The sequence below is a fragment of the Mastacembelus armatus genome, chromosome 5 (genome assembly GCF_900324485.2).
Source record: "Mastacembelus armatus chromosome 5, fMasArm1.2, whole genome shotgun sequence".
NCBI classification, from domain to species: Eukaryota; Metazoa; Chordata; class Actinopteri; order Synbranchiformes; family Mastacembelidae; genus Mastacembelus; species Mastacembelus armatus.
Genome location: NC_046637.1, coordinates 19,332,257 through 19,349,831, shown reverse-complemented (window position 1 = coordinate 19,349,831; position 17,575 = coordinate 19,332,257). Strand labels below are relative to the sequence as shown.

Below are 17,575 nucleotides of genomic sequence, written 5' to 3'. Positions count from 1 at the left end.
AACCCATGTTATGAAAGTGTGTAGATTCAGTGACCTGACTCTTAAAAGTTTAAGCTCAAAGAACCTGAGAACCTGCATGAAAGCTAATCAGTGTCAGATCCACGCTTCTGAGACACGTGATGCAAGTGTTACGGTTTATTCTATGACCTGCATATAGCTCGGATTAACATATTAGTGATAAAACATATATATTACACACTCAAGAACATTCCCTCAGGTCACTAAATGTTATCTTAAATGGGTCGCTGTTGTTATGAGGAGAAAACTGCTGGAGTTAGTTTGATGTAAGGGGGGCGGGGAGGAGTGGTCTGAATCTTGCTGTCCTTTATTGGCGTGGACAAGAAAAAAAAAAAAAGAAAAAAAAAAAAGGCAGACGCACTTTGGAGTTCACTGCTGGGACGCCTAGCAGCCCTTTCATCCACAGTGCGTGTGGCTCGGCGCTGTGCCAGACATCCTAAATCCTTTCTCCTCTGCTTACTGTCGTGTCTCCTCTCCCGAACAGGTAAGGCATCTGTCAAAGTTATTGTGCCAAGCAGTAGTCTGCGATCTTTGTACCTGTAGTTACTGTGTGTGTGTGTGTGTGTGCGTGTGTGTGTGTGCGTGTGTGTGTGTCCTCTCTTCCTGCACATTGCAGCGCACAGATAATTCCCTGCTTCTCGTCCACGCGTTTGCACGGGTACTGTGTAACTGTAGTCTATAGGAAGAGATTATCCCCTTTAAGGCACTAAATATCTCGTGTATCTGTATTTCTAAGTATTTGAAGTTGAGACTCTGCAGTGTAATATTCCGTACCGAAGTGAAACATCGTGATGCTTGGCGCATTCATCACGCTGCGGCGCACAGTTAAAATATAATAAGGGATTTTGCTTTTATTTCTGGCCCGCGCTGTAGGGAAAGGTTACCTTAAATACGTCCCGCTTTCAAAATACGCATGAGGTGCGTGCACATATTTGTAGAGTGCGTTGGGCAAGTGAGACGAGAAGTGCGCTTTTTAATGTCCTCCCGCATTCCAGCGCTATTAAGACGATTAGGTTGAAGCATAAGTGACACCTGAAGAGCTCAGTGAACGGAGGATTCTTCTAAGTCACTTTTCATTCTGGTATTATTCTCGCGTTATTATGAGAAGTATAGCGAGAAATAGAATGGATAGAAATACCGTTTTCTCCTCAGAGCACGCCTGTCGAGTCAAAGTGGCATAACTACACCCTACAATACTCAAAATAAAATTGATTGATTATTATGATGATTGGAAGGTGACAGAATTGTGCCCGCCTACAGTATTTCAGTATCTAGTGACTGTATGTGTGTTCTGGGCGAGCTTCCAGATCTCTGATGCTTATCTCGTATCTGAAGGCTGGAGGCTATAGGTACCTCGCCTCTGTCCTCAGATGTCTCGATCCACTCATGTTACTTTGTTTTTGTGTTGATAAAGAGTCATTATATGGAAAATTGCCTTGTACACCCACCCACACACTCACTCGCACCTTTCCCTCCCTTGAAAGTACAGCATAATAAATATGTCATGAGACATTTTCATTCAAATGCAGTTGCTCCCCTCCTTCAAACTGTACTCAGTAATCACACTCTGCTGTCAGTTAGTCCAGTGGAATGATGATTAATATGCCTTTTTGTGGCTTAATTTCTATGCACTGACTTAATAAACCTGCCACGTTCATGTAGCCCTGTCGATTATTCTCAGGAGGGTCATCTGGAGAATACATATGGGCCCCTTCACATCCTCATCAACACATAATGGCAGAAGCAGGCAGACTTTCGCTACCAGGTTCCCTACATTCAAAACACTCAGACAGTGCAGCTCATGAGGGATCTACAACACTATAGTTTTATTCAAATTTATTTATTTTTTATGGTGCAGTTATTAATTACATTCTTGCTTCGTGTATGCAGTGAAAACAATGGTAAACTGTATAAAAATAAGCAATTACTGACACTTTTCATAGATAACTAGATAATAGCAGAGACAGATTAACTTGTTTACAGTAATGTATATTATATTGACATTGGAGTATGACATAAAGGTATTCTGTACACCTTTGTGTTTCAGAGAAAGGAAAGGAAAGATTATTTCTTGGGGTTATCACCTCCTGTTGCCTGTTTTTTTGCTCAACAGCAGTAGCCTGAGCAGGTAGGTAGCTCAAGCTGAAGGCTAATCTTCATGGGGTGATAGAGATAGCAGTGATGTATGACGCAGATGGGGTGGTTTAACACCCAGAGCTGACTGTTGTCTAGCAGGGTCAGGTCTGTGATACTGCTTCAGCCAGCTCCTCTTATGCCTGGTATTTGGCAGTCTTAATAGCTGCAGGTGGATGCAGGCAGAGGCATCCTCTGTGCTCACAGCCTCCTGAATGCCTTGATGAATGCTGTGTTGCTGTTCAGGCATCTGTCCATCACGTCTGCTCTTCAAATAAAATACTTCTTAGCCAGCAGCCAGACAGGCAGCCAGGGCATAATGTGACTTGGTTGCTGTAGGTTGCATTTCACTGTTAAGTCTCACACTAAATGATGGATGAGTTATTCTTCCATGAAGATACATCTGGATATTGTGTTAGTGGCATCACAACACCACTGCATTGGTGTGAAGTAATTACATGACCAACTTCTCATTTAGTACAGCATTTGTGATCTTCCATGTTTCTGAAATGCATCTGTTCAAATCTCCTGCACAACAGCCCAGAATATTATGGTTAAAGTAAATATCAATGTATTATTAAGGCTGCATTAAGCAACGTGTAAGGGGTAACTGAATATCTAACCCTGCCTATTATTATTAATAGGGCTATTAATAAAACTCTATTAATATAATCTCTGCTCAGGAGAAATCCTTTGACTGATGGTCAGTGCTTTTTTTTTTTACAGCATTGTGAAGTTTGATATTATTATTATAACAATGGATAATAGTGTATTGTGACAGCGGCTACTTGTAGTGACAAACCCGCCCTGACTTATTATTTGATTCTCTAGGTTCCCTCAGCTGAGTTTTTCAGCATATTTCAACTAATTGTTCAGTCTCAATAGTTTGGTTCAGTCCCACTGCTCCATCAACCCATTTTCATGCATCTCAAAAAGTGTGCTGACAGCTTAGCACCTGACTAACAATGACTAGTTGGTAATCATGTAGCACATGAATATTTTAGCTAGAACTTTTTTCACAGAAGCTTGGTGATACCAAAAAAAAAAAAAAAAAAAACAACAAAAATGCTGAAGGTGAGTGAAGTTACAGTATAAATATTGTGTTTGCAAGTACCCTCTGGACAATAGAAATCTTTGGTAACAACACTAATACATTTGGAACATTCTGAATCTGCATGTGTCTCTGTCTCTTTGGTGGTGTTGTTTGTAGCAACATTAGATTGCTTTGGTGACATACTGTATTATAGCATAATATAAAGAGAGAGATGTCAATCACTCACCTCATCACCCCAGAGGGGCACAGGCTCTGGATCAAAGGTATTTTTTTCTTTATTAAAAATGACCTAATGGTCAAGAAGGCTCTAGTTTCTTCATGCACATCAGAGACAGCATGTATTATTTGACGTTGTCATTTCATATTATTGTTGTCAGTTTAAGACGAATGCAGAGATGAAGGATAATTATTATGGTGTGAATATTGATTGACTGGTGTCTGTCAATATAAAGAGTCAAATGTGTAGGCAAGTGTTGAGCAGCTAATGAGTCATTTGGAATTAATTAAATAAATTGCATTTGATCAGGTGCCTGATGTTGTGCTCAGCTTCATGTTTGAGGCAAAAATTTAGAGGTGCTTGAAGCGAGGCATCTTTTAAAGGAAAAGTTACATAATAACGTATACTAAATGAATTCGGAAGATTTTTCAGCCCATTTTGTGATACGCGATAACTGATATTGTAAATTTTGGTTACACTACTGTGCACTTTTGTGTTTATTGAAGAATTAGAAGTGCTCATCACAGTTTCGCCACAGCTCGAGCGGTTCTTGTTTTGAGGTAGCTGAACTTCTAAAGCAGGACTGTTATTTAACACTTTTAAACATGCCAGTAGGCTCAGTCTAATCTCTGAGCATCTCCCCATCATCAGCTATTTCAAATTCTTGTTATCTTATCCCTACAGTCCATCTTCAGTTCATAGAGAAACCATTCTGCATACTCCTCAGGCTGCACCTCTCTCCACACTGATGCTTTTAAATGTCAACTCACTCTCCAACATGTTCATTGTAAATCATTTTATTTTAACCCTTAATTGAATTTTTTATTTCTCACTCAAATCTGGTAAAGGCCATGAATCCAGCTTTTTCTGAGTTCTCCTAAGCACAAATATCTTAACTCTCAATGACTTACAGGGTATGGTGAGGGCCTGGTTATAATGTTTAATAGTGGTCTGTTACTGTGTAACACTGAAGTGCTTTGTGCACTTATATACAAACCCTCTAAATTCCTAAACACACTATATGTTTTTCTGATCATTGGCCCATTTTATTTTCCACCTCACTCCCTTCACTCCCCCCTAAATTCAGTCTGCCAGGAAGCTATGCCAGGTCTCTCACCCCTCTTACTGCCAGGCAGCTCTCAGATGCTACTCTCATTAAAGCTCCCCCTGTTGGACTAGACACAGCAGAGCTGGTCATAGCATTCATTTCCACTTGTACCAGTATTCTTGATTCGGGTGCCCCGTACAAAGGGACAAAACCAAAAATCAAAGTAAACCTTGGTTTAATGCCACAACCTGTTCAGTGAGGTCAGAGTGTAGGAGAGCAGAGCAAAAATGAAACAACTCACCAGCAACACCAGAGGTACCTGTGGCCAAAATGCCAGCAACGTGTCAAAGCAAAGAGAGTCAGATACTGTTCATTCCAATAGACTCACTGTTTTATTTGGGGTTAGAATTCACATCAAGTACATTGTTGGGTCCAGTATTCTCTTACCAGCTATTTGATCAATGACTACCTCTGTCCAGCTGTTGCCCCTGTTATAGTTGTCCTCTTCCTCTGCACCCATCTGTAACGTAAAAGGACTTGGCCTAATTTGAAATATTAGGCTTCATATAAGGCCCTATTTTATTTTTAATCTGCAGTATGTGCTTCTTTTGTGTTCTGTTTCTAAAAAATATAATAACTCTTAACATTTTCTACAAAACTGTATTGCTGATGTAAAAACCTGGATGGTGATCAAATACTTTCCTAAAATTGCATAATATCGTGGAATGATTTACCTCTGATATTTATAAAACCTACAGTATCTTTTCTTGAATATTTCAGTATTTTATATTTTATCCTCTCTATTCATTGGTTTGATTAATTTTTTAATGATTTCTAACTTATTTATATTTAAATGATCTAATAAGTCCATCTATCTTTAAAGCCAACAACTGTTGTTTGTGATCTATATAATTAAATAATGGCTTGTTTTGACTAACCCAGGAAAGCATAAAAAAATACTCAGGTTTAAAAAGTTAAAAAAAACAAAAAAAAAACATAGGTTAGGTTTTTGTATCTGTACTAGTTTTTTAAACACCTATTGTTGACCGTGGTTGTGATATTCAGCCAAAGTAGAGAGTAGAGATCCAGAGGGAGGTGCAGCGTGATGATGTGATCTGGCTGCAAGAGGCCAGGTAAAAAGGACAGAGTGCTGACCTTCACTCTCTGATAGAGACTGGCAGAAGCTTGATAGAAGCTGTTCAGCCAGGATCATGTTGATTTATTTCTAACACAGAGCAGCAGCGGCAGCAAACCTTACAGCGAGGAAGGAGCAATATACACCATTGAATTAGAATTATTCAAAGAGCCTTACTAGCAAGTAGATTTTATGTAAACGAAACCATCTGTTTATTTGCTTAATACGTGATTTGTTGATAAGTTTTACCTGTGAGCTGCTGAGTCCAGCAGCTGAAGCATACTGCTAAGTCAACCTGTATTCTGTAACATGTAAACCCTTCAAACCTTGGTTTGCTTTCTAATTAGCTTCTCTCAGTAGAATTTTTATTTTTGTATAATCTGCCTTTGTGTAATGTTTCGTGGCAGAGGAAACCCATCTTATAAATAAATCAGAGCCCTCAGTTTCACTGATTTGAAGGTTAGTGAATGGAATTACAATGTACTGCACCAAACTGAACTGGGAGCTACTTTCATCAGTCCCCCAGTTACATATATATATATATATATATATTTATTTATATTTTTACTATTTGTCAATAAGCACATATTTGTGTTTCTTTATCTATCTTAGCACCTTTGCAATAGTGCATATATTCCAGATTTCAAATTTTATAGAAATATCTGTAACTGCAACCCACAACAGGATTACCAAAGGAATATAGAAAATAAACAACTGAACACTTGCAAAATATTTTTTTATAGAAAGAAGTTTTAGCCTGCCACAATAAAATTTGGAAATTTGGAAAGAGACTCTTTAGTCAGACTCTGAGGTGTAAAGTAAAGTTGACTGAGGATAATACCTCAAAAATTAGATGGGAGCCATGCTTAGCTTCCTCTTCTTTCAAAAAACAGACTGCTTTAGACTTAAACAGACTTGCTGATATTATGATATTAATATGAACCTGTCAGACACTTACTACAAATGCTTAAATAGCTGATATAACAGGTAGAATATCAGATCATTATTAGAATAGAAAGGGAATCATTTGTGTCCTTATATATATTTTATATATTTTCTAAGCTGAGTGATGGGTGGTTTTTTTTTTTTTTTTTTTTGGAAGGTAATGGCCTGAAATAAGATTTCCAGTCAGTTTGCCAGATAAAAATCTTGACTTGCATAAAGTGTTAGTTTATTCCTACTGAGGATGTATTGGATTTAGTGGAGAGTTGTGTAGTCTTTAGAGCAGCTTTGTGCCTTAGAGCAATGTATGGATTTTACTATCTGGGATAGGAAGCTTCTGTCTGTGATGGGGGTGTATATTTTTCCCTCGCCTTCACATAATTTTCCTGCCAATATGTGCAGCTAATAGTTACTCATGCAGAATGTGAATCTAACTGCATTTACAGAAGCCATTTGACTTGACAGCAACTATGAAACCACTGTTGGAAAGATTTTTATAATCTGTCACACAAACTGAGCATACATAGCGTTCACATGGGAAGAAGACTGTTGGAGTCTACAGTATATCATGCCACATTGTCACTCTCTGTCACAAAGGCGTGACTTTGCAGTAATACTTACTCTATATGGAACATGTTATTGCAATTTAAATCTGAAAATGAGAACATTATCCAGGGTTGCTCTGTGATGGAGAAGTCTTCCTAGAAATGACAGCCTGTGCTGTTTTCTGTGAAGCAGCTTCCTAGCAGCGCTACACCTTGATGTCACACCATACAGTGTTTTATACAGCTGCCTCTGCCAGCCTGTTTCTTTCCTGCTTTTACAATATGCAATTCAAAGATTGCTAATTTTGTTGTTAGTAAATTATGTATATTTTTTTTAAATAGTGGGACTTTAATTTCAGGTACCTGGTACCTTTTTTGGCTGCGACCTTGGTGCCAAGGTTCCAAGTGAGCTGAGGCGATACCAAAAGGTTGACGTGACAACACATCGGACTACTGATGTTCTCAGTGTCAATACTGTGTAAATAGCTGTTTGTTGTTGTTGTTTTTAGCAGTCCTTGTCATGCTGCTTTCAGTCTCTTTTGAAACAAAATTTGTCTCCTTGGTGTGACAAACAGCCACATACTGAGAATAAAAAACAGCATTCCTACAATACCCTACATTGTTCTTGTGTGTGACAACATCACAACACTTTCATGTGGCATCACAATGATGGCGACACTTAGAGGATAATGAAATCCCCAGCGAAACATGATACCTGGTACCAAAAACGACTGGAATTGAGCCACTACCATAGACTGGAAAATGACCATAAATGCCAAAGTAGCACGGCCCAGGCAAAAGAGCTGCATCCTCCCTGGGCAACCAAATTGGAAGAGATGGATATCAGCATCGCTCTTTTATTTGTACTATACAGCAGTAGAGAACTTCAGATTTGTATTTCATTCTAACATTCCTTTTGTCTGCTTTGAGTTTTGCTTTATTGTTGGCATTTTCAAACAGGTTTAACCCTACTTGAGAAAAGTCTTTGAACAGTAGGACTAGCCAATGTGCTTGACAAATAAAATAGTCTCAGAGTTTTCTCTTCCTCAAAATTTATAGAGAAAGGTTGTGCTTCCTCTAGTTATTAACCTCTAGTCAGATACAGTAGCATCCAACATACAAAAATGGTAATTTTTTTTCCTTACACTCTTGGCCTCTTGCCTTATACTGTACTGTATATACATACCAAATGTATATTACAATAGGCTACATACTGTGATGTTACCAGCTGTGTAGCACCCTGTTCATCTTTCCTGTCCCTCTTCTTATTCACAGTAGCTAGAATACGTTAGGGGAAATTACTTTCCCTCTGGAACCGCCATCCATCAAATCCAGTCTATAGTCCTATCTGATGTTGACGAACAATGGGAGTGTGGGTGATGCTTCATGAATCAGTGTGCTCCTTGATGCTCAACACATACAGCATGGCTATTTCTCTTATACATGTATGCAGTAGTCAGCCTCTGCTTCGATGGACAAGGTTGGTTCTGATGAAGTTTGACACTCACTAAATGGCTGTGATTGACAATGAGCTGCTTTCTTTATGCATGGCTTGTAACAGGAGATTATTAATCTAATAAGTGAGTACACACTGTGGTAGGTGTATGCATGTGTGGGTTGCTTGGGGTGGGTACTGTATGCTATTTTAAAATCTGGTTTTATTTATATAACCCTATTCTAATGCAGTGTTCTTATGTGATGTGGCAACATCACATTAGCATTGAGAATAATGTCAGAGCACCACTCTGAAAGAAGAATGTAATTGAGGGAGAACCAATGGGTGTTTGATGCAGAGATTGAGGATCTTATAATGATATCTGTTCTACTGTGCATCAAACTGGTTCCACAAATGGCCCAGCAAAATATAGTACCTTTAAACTATTCAAATGCAACGCAATGTTTAGCATAAAGAGAAGTCTGAGGCTCATAGACATCACTGCAGATCTTCTGTACATACTTTATCAGCTGCTCCTCTGTGTAACACCACAGAGAGCATAATGAGAGCTCCCTTGCTATGAAGCAGAATTTCCTGCACCCCTCTCTTATAATCTACACAGTAGCATAAATGGTGAACTTTGGCAGCCTGCAGCATGATTAATGCCCTGTACATTAAATGGATTTGCAATGAACCAATTGTGTGATGAGCTGCTTACACTTGCAATAAACCGGTACACTGACAGTACTGTGACTCTATCAGAACTTTCATGTGAGAATTTGCATGGCAAATAGCTACTGTAGGCTCTTTCGTGCGAATATGTGTGACTAGACTGAGTCATCCTTCGCAAATCCTAGCCTCTGCTTTGTCACAGCCGCTTTGAGACTGTGAGGTGCACTTCTCACTCTCTGAAGCAGGTCACCTGGTCAAAGGCCTGTTTGTCCCCTGTTGGGTGTCTGTCCCTGCAGCCATGCTGTGTAAATTTTGTCTGCTGTGGTGCTGTCAGTCATCTGGCCCTGCAACCTATGCCACTTCTCCCCTCACTTTACCCACATGTTAATCCCAGTGCAAGACCATTCTCAGCACAGCTTCTCAAGACATCATATTTCCAGGACGACTCATATCCTCTGCACAGTGAAAAACAGCTCCTGACATCTGTGATTATTCTAAACCTTTAAACTGTCTTTTCCTATTCCACTTACTGAGTTGTGATAGATTAAGCTTTATCTTCATGGCCACATTGCACCTCCTTTTCTTTTTTTTTTTTTTTTTTTTGCACTGGATTGTTTATGTTTGTGTCTGTTCAGAAAAAGCGTTTCTTAGCAGGAATTCATCAATGCGCTTTCTCCTAATATCTGGGCAGCATAAAAACAGACTGGAAGGTCTAATAGATTAAGACTGTGGCCATTCTTCAACCCCACCACTGATTGTGCATTGTGATTTCATTACCCATAGGAATGTTCTTATACTTTTGTCTCAGAGCAAAATTGTGTTACACTGAAATAGCCTTTTTCTCTTAATAGAAAACATGTCCTCAAGATACAAGGGTATTACTGTGTATCTACTGTTTTGACATACCTTTATTACAAATATAGAGTTTTGGATAGTGTAGCAATAACTGGACCTCAACTGCACGAATTTGTGGTTGAATGTAAGCCTCAAGTGAAGGAGGACCTCAAATGGAAAAATCATAGTCTTTCTTATGCTGCTGGATTTGTAATGTACAGCCTTGATTGGATTAGACACAGGCTTCCTGTCAGGTGTTTTTGTTGGTACTGGGCTGCACCTGTGATGCCCTGCGTGGTGGTGGATAATGGATGGCCTCGAAGTGCAAGGTCCAGGAGAAATGTGCCCACCATGCCGTTAGGGGATAGGGAGGACATGATTCATTTTCAGCATCACTTCACCCAGGATGATCTCATTACTTCGTGCAAGTGGACAGGCCCTGCAATGTCCTCAGAGCCTCCACCCTGAGAACTGTGTCATATGAGGCATTACACACTACTCCACTGTTTGTGTACTGATGATAGAATATAATAGAAAGACAGGAGGAGCTCACATTTATTCATGATTTATTCATGATTTTATGCAGGTGTGTTGAAGTTTGTGTGACTAAAACAATCCTGATTCAAAAACACTCAAGTATTTATATTGTCTGCTTTATTAAAAATCTATCTTTGGGATTGCTGAGATGACTAATACCCAAAATCCAAGTAGATGTTATTTACAAGCTGCTTTTGACATATTACACATGAAAACAATCAGTCACTGACACCTGTGCACATGCAGGCATCTTAATTATAACTCAGACAGTTGGGAAAGACAATCTGTTAATATTCAGCAGTCTTATTATTTATTAGTTTCTGTTTACATGCATATTTAAGATATATCACATGTGAATAATACATTACCTTGATGAAAGATGCATAGGCAGAATGTAACGGTGTGAACACCTGTGTGACCTTTTTTGTTAATTGCTAATTATTCCAATCTGTTGATAATGCATATTCTACTCATAGCCTAAGTAGAAGAATAAATGAAAATCAGGAGCTGTCTGTCTGTTCTCAAGGCTTTGAACATGTAGAACAAAGGTTATCATAGCTCTCTGTGCACTAACTACAACGAAGGGGCACGTCACGTTTTAACAGTGCACTGCGGGGTAGGAACACAGAATCTCACCATGTCTTGTTAAGTGAAAACAGAAAGACAGATGTTATGGAGTATAAACCTGGACTGTAGCCCATGGGAAAATCACATTAACAGAAAAAGTTTGCTTTTTTTTTAAATGTCTAATTAGGGTGTTTGTTGATTAATACCATGTTTGAATTACGGTAAACAAGTGGCAAAAACACTCAGATACTATTGTAGCAGAAATACAACAGTGTAAAAAAATGCTCCACTAATAGAGAACTCCTGTACTTATCTTTATACTGTTTATCTAATTATTATACTAAAACCCTAATGTGTGAGCAACATTTAGCTACTTGGACTTTTAGCTGTTGGGTATTTTGTTTCCGATTTACAGGTTCTCCAGGGCCCCATTTTTCGAAAGCAACTTTAACTAATCCAGTCTCACACGCTAATATCAGGCTATAATTATGCTGTTAAGTAAGCATTTGCAACACATATAGGACTGATTTATGAATCTTGGTTGAATTTATCCAGACTAATGTGTTTTTTTTTTTAAATTGTGTGTTGACACCATTACTGGCTAATATAATGACATTTACATGAAGTAGATGTGTTGGGTAGTCATTATTCATGGGATGTAATTTTACGAGTGTTCTTGCATTACAGGTGGTATTTTGTGTGTTACACTGTGCTCCACAGTTTCAGCTCCATTATAATGTCAACAGTACATGTCATGTTTTGTTTTCAATAGTCTTTAAGCAATTATTAGTAAATTTCATTTAACTGTGAGATTCTTTAATGGTACCTATATATTTAGCATTTTATCAGTAGTTAAGTCTGAAAAACAATTAATAACAATTAATAATTATTTACAATTATATAATAATAATTAACAATAATTAAGCTAATATGACTCCAAAATAGAAAACAAAAAATTTCTATGAGAAAAGGTTTCATTTGTATGAAAACCTGAATATGACTTATTTTAATGCAGTACTCACATGTATGTACATTGGATACTTTCCTTATATCCAGTGTGGCTGTGAGGCAATGCCTTCACAACACAACTCCAAAGAAAGTGATTGGGGACAAACTTTATGGTTCTTGTACAGCCCAACAATGAACTGCAAAGTTCAGCTGGAGCTAATATGTGGATTTTAGGGAAAGAAAAAAAAAAAACTCTTTGTACTGACTGTGTTTCCTTGCTGAGCTGCAGTAATAAAAAGAGTGCATTTCTGCTAAAAAGATTTTGAAAGTTACAGTCTCTGGCCTAGTGGCTTTGTCTGCATATTTGTTGTAACTGTGTTTTGAACTTTCACTTGCAAATTTGCTCACAAACAAACAAACAAAATTATTATATTTAACTACAGTACTAATGTAATGTTAGAACAATGGCAAAGACAGCAAGATCAAATCAGATCCTCATTAACTTTGTTTTTTACTACAAAATGCCAAAGCACCAATGTCACTCTGCCAAGCGGTGACCCTCACAAGCAGAAACACCTGACCTGTGTGATTTGTATTTACATGTGTGCATGTTCTTCCTTGGCATATAGGGCAGTGGTTGTCTACACCAGCATGTGGGTGCAGAGCAGTGACAGTCACTGTGTGTATTTCAGATACACACAGTGACTGTAGAAAAAAACACGTACTGTACTCACATCTTCACATAGTGCATGTCTTTTTTTTTTCAGCATACACTGTTGTGGCATTTGTGCAAACTGGACATATTTTTGGCCAATACATTTTGCATTAGCAAAATTTAGCACCGATATTTTTATGACACAATTTGTAACATTTGAGGCCAAACTTTAGTGATCGTTGGAATTAGAAAGAAACTACGACTCTGGGGGGATGAAAAATGACCTTGTAATACAAATCAGACAGATGGTTAAGTGAAATAAATACACAGGGTCAGAACACATTTAGACCTTGACCATATGATGCAGCAGATACTCGACACAGCAATAATTTATCAAAAGACAGTGTGTTTTGATGAGGACACAATCATGAGCTGTTATTACTTGTAAATTACCTGTTGCTAAGGGCATTTTATAAAAACTGTTCCTTCATTTACATCAGCTGTGACAACTCTTAAAAAAGCAATTGTGTAGGTGAATAACACACTGAAAAACAACAATGCATGTTTTCTTTGTATACTATTGGAAACTAATTATTACTGTAAGTCATTATGCGGTTGCCATTGATTAGTATAGTTATTTAATTTGTTTGCATTGTGTTTAGTGCAGTCCAGATGGAGCAATGTGAGCAGAGCAAAAAAGTCAGTCAGCTCTTGCTTGCAGGATGAAGCAGTTCAGTAGCTGGAGGATGCTGACTTTGTCAGTGTTGACCTTAATGCATGTATGGCTTGATAGGATGACATGCTCTCTGCTGACATCATCTTTGGTGTCTTTAAAGTGACATGAACTAGAAGGCAAGACTCAGCAGCCATCATACTGATTCTGTTTAGGTAAGGCCATCCTCTCTTAAAAGGAAACTACATCATTTTCCAGTCTAATTTTTATATAACATTTGTAGTACTTCATTCAATTCATCCATATATGATATATGATGTGTGATATTTACATATAGAGCTACTGTATCTACCAGAAGAAATTAAATATAGTATTCAGAAATAAGTTGTCATTTCCCTGGCTTTAGACAAGGAATCGCATTTTGTTTTAAAGTTTACGGCCACTGAGATCCCATTCTGCAATCTCATCATGATTGATGTGACAATGGCCTAGGCAAGGTCTAGCACCTTTCAGCACCTGATTCATGTTTCTGGGTTAATGGCTTACATAAGTCCAGCAGCCACTAAGCTTTGAACTCTTTTAGTTCATTAGCTAGTCATTTAGTTCAGCTCTCAGGTTGTTTTATGTTCAGTCAGTCCTACACAGGTTGAATCGCTGATGTGGTGAATTGTGCTCCTGGACATAGAGCTATAAGGGATTAGTTATATAAGGGGTTAGTTGTTTTTAACATTGACAGTATTAGTGACCCTTTCATACAGGTCATTTTATTACAGTATTACCATCAAGTATGACTTTTTCACACATGCCTTGTCTAGTCCAGTTGAATTGAAATCTGTTGTGTTTTCCCTCATGGTGCAGTTATCCATGTCTGTTCACAGCAATAACACTGTGGTGCAGACCAAAACAGCCTATTACTGGATGTGTTCTCAGTCTAGATCCAAGTAAACTGTGGAGTGGTTCACTTGTGGTGGGAAAGCAAACTGAACCAATTACAAGGAGTGCTCTTTCTTTGAGTTAAAAAGTTGAAGTCAGCACATCATTTTACATGCTCAGTCAACTGCATATATGGGAAGTGCAAAGCTGTTCTGTATTTTCACAATGTTTTCTTTTCAGGAATATCTATTATTATGACCTGAAATGATGCATTTAGCTTTTTCTTGAAACCAAAACAAGGAGAACACAGACAGGTTTTTACACAAAGGACCACTGGTTCATTGAAAACTCCTTAATGAAAGTTTATTATAAAGAAGGAAATTCATTAATGTTCTTGTGCTTTTTTCACTCACTAATTAATTAATCATCTTCAATGCAAAGCTTTTGACAAGGACATGTGAAGCCATGTGAAAAGACTATGACTACGACATCTCAGGAAATAGGCATAATGTCCATTTTGGGAGGGTGATATATCATGAAATATGAAGCTACAGTCAGTCAGCAGCTGCTTAGCTTAGCTTAGCACAAAGACTAAAAATATGGGACCTGGCATTATCCAAATGTAGCAAAGTCCGCTAACCAATACAAAGTTTAGGACAAAAGTACAATTTATATTAGTTCAGTAGTACAGTTGTTTAATTTACTGGAATGTAAATTTCTTGCTGCATTTAAATTCAGTTTGGAAGTCAAAAGGACAAGATTCCTCAAGCAGTTAATAAACATTAAGAATATTGATGGTTGACACCAGTAAACACTGCTTATGAGACTGACAGTCATGTATTTGCTCACAGTGTGTTTCTGGTTGATTTGTATTTGCAGTTTCAGTCTTACAGGGTGAGGACAGCATATCTGGATTCAGTTGGCTGCATTTTCTACTTTATTCTGGTGAATTCAGTTTTATCTGAGTGTCAGAATGGACAGAGATTGTAATGTTTAAAGTCATCTGTCACTGTTGTTTGTTTTGTTTTTGTTTGTTCTGTGCTTGCGCTGCACATGAAAATCTGAGGTTTGTCCAAGTGTGGAAAAAAAAAAAACATCACACAACAGTGGACATTCATCACATTAGAATCTCTTGTAGCAGAACATTTTGCATGTGACTCGCATAGACTGTAGGTCATTCTGTTTACAAATTCCCTCTTCAGAACCGCATGACCATACAATCTTAATAAAATACACCCTTGGCTAAAACCAGTACTTGACTTAAAGGTGCTGAGGAAATAAAATTTTAATACAGAAAGCAAGCAATGTGATTGCAAATGTCCAAAGGCCAGTTCATATTTGAATATGCACATATTAGGCTGCATGAGCCAGATGGGATGTGGTTGGATAACATCAAATGAGAAAGGGGTAAACTGGCTTAGCTTTCCCACGATGCCGGTGCATTTCGGCTGCCAGTTCAACACGCTGAGATTAAAATAAATCTTCTGAACATCCAGGGTAGGCAAACCAATAGATTTGATCATCTTACAATGTTTGAAATGAGCCTCACCTTTATTGCAAATCACTTGCTCCATGGAAAGATAAAAATAGACTTACATATTGAATGACCAAAGTGTGACAATTATCTTTTAATCTCTCCCCCTATGATGCCTTTCCTCCCAGCTTTTTTCATTTCTTTAAAATGCTGGAACTTCATGAGTGAGGGAAGGACGGAACGAGAGATTGACAGACGGATCGGGGCATCGGCAGCAGTAATGCGGTGGGTGTAGCGGTCCGTCGTGGTGAAGGAAGGAGCTGAGCCGAAAGGCGAAGCTCTCGATTTACTGGTCAATCTACGTTCCTACTCTCACCTATGGTCATGAGCTTTGGGTCATGACCGAAAGGACAAGGTCTTGGATACAAACGGCTGAAATGAGCTTCCTTCGCAGGGTGGCCGGGCGCTCCCTTAGAGATAGGGTGAGGAGCTCGGTCACCCAGGAGGAGCTCAGAGTAGAGCCGCTGATCCTCTATATCGAGAGGAGCCAGCTGAGGTGGCTTGGGCATCTGTTCCGGATGCCTCCTGGGTGCCTCCCTGGGGAGGTGTTCCAGGCATGTCCCACTGGGAGGAGGCCCCGGGGAAGACCCAGGACACGCTGCAGGGACTATGTCTCTCAGCTGGCCTGGGAATGGTGTCCCCCCGGAAGAGCTGGAGGAAGTGTCCAGGGAAAAGGAAGTCTGGGTATCCCTGATTAGGCTACTGCCCCTGTGACCCGGTCCCGGATAAGCGGAAGAAGATGGATGGATGGATGGATGGATGTATGGATGGATGAATGAAACATCCAGTGGACAGTCCCTGTCTAGTGGACCTATGTGTCCTTTTTTGAGTTTTGCGCTAATGTAAAGTTTTCGTTCAGTAGGTGAAGCTTTATATCTTTTATTCTAATTAAAGTTGAACTTAATTTTTGTTTAAATACCACAGTTGTATCTGGATGTGAAATATCTGGAAGTCCAGATATTTTTTCTACACAGGGTCTTTTCTATATCAAGGTCACACACATGGATATTGTTGATCAATACCTTCTATTATTAAAAGCTAATGAAATAGCATGTAGAGGAGGTAATCTGCAATGGTTTATGAGGTGAATGCATTATAATAGAAAGATTTCGTATCATCAACATTGATAATTTGGGGTTCAGTCCCCATTATATGCATGTATTTGCTACGTGAGGCTTTTTACTCATTTTCCTCTGTTGCAGTATGTGTCTATAAACACTTTATAGATGCTAATGCAGGACTGAGGATGATGCCTCACCTAGGTGCTGCTTTTCCTATGGTGATAACAGACACTGCATGTCAAATAAGTCAAACACAAAACTAAGTCAAACACTGTCTGTAAAGTCAAAGTAGAGCTTCCCCAAGTCAAAGTAAATTTGGCAGAAGGAAAAGTGGGGCGGAAATAAAAAACTGCGCGTGAACATTGAAGGGGCACAAACAAACAAGTGCACAGACGGGAAGGAAGTAGTGTCACACCATTTCCGTCTGAACCACACAAGAAGAGACAAGAAGCAAGAACAGGAAGCATCACCAACAAAGAAAAAAAAAAAAATACAGGAAACAAAGCAATGTGTGAGAATGACCCCTTCTTACTCTCCAAGTGGCAACCGGTAAGACGCTAACCAGGAAACATGCTAAAAGACTGCTTGCAAAGTGTGAATTAGTATTTCTGTGTCGGATAGCATTAGCATTAGCCACCTTAATCAGCTGCACAAGGGCCTGGGTTGAGTACAAATTAAGCGCTGTTTTCTTATT

General features: G+C 38.8%; 1 protein-coding gene across 1 annotated transcript in view; it reads left to right on the top strand.

Moving 5' to 3' along the window:
* Window positions 1–395: 395 nt before the first annotated feature.
* The window catches only part of cntn6 (contactin 6), a 97,929-nt gene continuing 80,749 nt past the window's right edge, over window positions 396–17,575 (top strand). The window contains exon 1 of the mRNA XM_026306792.1: window positions 396–502. The gene's annotated coding sequence lies outside the window, so the exon portion shown is untranslated. The remainder of the gene's footprint in view (window positions 503–17,575) is intronic.